Raw genomic sequence first — 2702 nt, forward strand, 5'->3', positions numbered from 1 at the left:
GTCACTTCTGTTTTAAAATCTTGTAACATTATTGTTTCCTCAAATAAAAACCTTTGTGATTCATGCTGTATTGGAAAGTCTCATAGTTTTCCTCATCCTCCTTCTAATACTATGTATACTTCTCCTTTAAAACTAGTTTACACAGATGTATGGGGCCCTGCTCCTATTTCTGATTTGAATAGCAACTATTATTTTGTGATTTTCATTGACGCTTATAGTAAATATACATGGCTGTATCTCATTAAAACTCGGTCTCAAGTCAAGTCAGTTTTTAAATGTTTCCAACAAATGGTTGAACTGCAATTAAACACTAAAATTAAGATGCTTCAGTCTGACAATGCTGTTGAATATGTGAGTTTAGACAAGGATTTGCAGACACAAGGTGTAATTCATAAATTTTCTTGCCCACATGAACACCGACAGAATGACAGTATTGAGAGGAAGCACAGACATGTAGTGGAGAAGGGTCTTGCAAGCTTGCAAGTGCTGGAATGCCAACAAAATACTAGGGAGAAGCCTTTATGGCTGCAGTATACTTAATAATCAGGCTGCCAACTCAAGTGCTGCAAGATCAATCCCCTTTTGACAAACTATTTGCAAAGAAGTTTGATTACTCAAGCCTTAAGGTGTTTGGCTGTCTGTGCTTTCCATATTTAAGGCCATACAATAGACACAAATTAAAGTTCAGATCAGCACCCTGTGTATTTCTGGGCCACAACACACTTCACAAAGGGTTCAAGTGTCTTACTGAACAAGGTAAAGTGGTTATTTCAAGTAATGTTGTGTTTGATGAGCACCAGTTTTCATTTAAAACTGGCAGATTTAAAACCTCACAACCACAAGAAGCATCTTATCTACCCCACCCTCAATTAGCACCAACCATCCCTCTCCTAAGAATCCCTGTAGCTTCAGCTTCAAGCAACAGTTCACCAACATATCCTAATGCTACTTCACACACACCAACTCCTGTCCAGCCTAGCCCAAGCAACTCCCTTTCCTCACCAGTACCAACTTTACCTACCAACTCTAGTTCTGGTCCCTCTATACTCCAAATAACCAGAACCCCAATCCTACTTTCTTCTTTCCCGTGCCATCAGAACCATCAGCTACTCCAATCCCAATTCCCATTTCAGACCTTGAAGTTTTCCTTCTCCTAACAGATGATACCTTACCTGCACCCTTGAATACTCACCCTATGATCACAAGGAGCAAAAATGGAGTGTTTAGACCTAGAGTCTTCTCTGCTTATGCTGAACCAAGGTTAGTAAGAGATGCTTTGACAAATCCAACCTGAAAGGCTGCAATGGATGCATAGTACAATGCTCTAATCTAGAATTATACCTGAATGCTAGTTCCTTTACCTGAAGGAAGAGAAGCAGTAGGTAGCAGATGGGTGTTTCGAGTTAAGTATAACTCTGATGGCAGCCTCCAGAAATATAAAGCCCGATTGGTAGCCCAGGACTTTTCACAAAGGCCAAATTTTGATTTCACTGAGACATACAGCCCTGTAGTAAAACCCACCTCAATCCGAATTGTGCTTACCTTGGCTTTGTGCAAGAATTGGAAGAACGGGCAGCTTGATGTGAATAATACCTTCTTGAATGGTGATCTAACCGAAGATGTGTATATAAAGCAACCAAGAAGCTATGAACTGGGATATGGCCACTTAGTATGCAAGCTCACAAAGGCACTCTATGGCTTAAAGCAAGTTCCAAGGGCCTGGTATCACAAGCTCTCTACAACCTTACAACACCTTGGATTCAGTGCTACAAAATCTGATGTTTCTGTCTTTGTCAGGTTCAAACAAAACTCCACACTATTTGTGCTTGTGTATGTTGATGATATAATCATCATGGGTGATTCTGAAGAAGCAATTTCTCAAGTGATTCAGCAGTTAAACCATAAATTTGCACTAAAGGATCTAGGTAATTTGCACTACTTCCTTGAAATTCAGGTAACCAAGACTAGTGTTGGTGGTCTAGTCCTGTCTCAAGAGAAGTATGTTAAAGACTTATTCAAAAAGGAAAAAATGGAGAACTGCAGACCCTGCCATACACCCTTCGATCCTCAGTTAAACCCTCTGCCTTTGGTGGTTCAGTCTTTCATAATCCAAAGCTCTACAGATTAGTTGTAGGAAGCTTACAGTACCTCATAATCACTCGTCTAGAGCTGGCATATTGTGTAGGCAGGATGTCACAATTTATGCATACATCTCTGGATGAGAATTGGAAGCTAGTAAAGAGAGTACTGTGATATGTCAATGGCACAGTAAGCTTTGGCTTCAATCTACACAGAACGAGCATCCATAGTATTGCAGCATATAGTGACTCAGACTGGAGAGGTGATCCAGATGATAGAAAATCAACTTGGAGGTTTTTGTGTCTTTCTTGGAAGAAATCTGGTGTCGTGGAGCTCAAAGAAGTAAGGTGCTGTTGCAAGGTCCAGCATTGAAGCTGAGTATAGAGCTATGGCAGACCTTGTTGCTGAGTTGATCTGGATCAAGAACCTCATAGTCGAACTGCAAATTTCACTCCAAACATCCCCATCAATATACTGTGACAACCTCAGCGCAGTATTATTGGCAGCAAATCCAATTTTATATTCAAAATCAAAACACTTTGAGACTGATCTACATTTTCTTCGAGATTATATCACCAAAAAGATTATTCAAGTCACTCATGTCCTTGAAACTGTACAATTGA

This window comes from Arachis ipaensis, chromosome B6, assembly GCF_059453495.1.
Source record: "Arachis ipaensis isolate K30076 ecotype BB chromosome B6, ASM5945349v1, whole genome shotgun sequence".
Classification (NCBI taxonomy): Eukaryota; Viridiplantae; Streptophyta; class Magnoliopsida; order Fabales; family Fabaceae; genus Arachis; species Arachis ipaensis.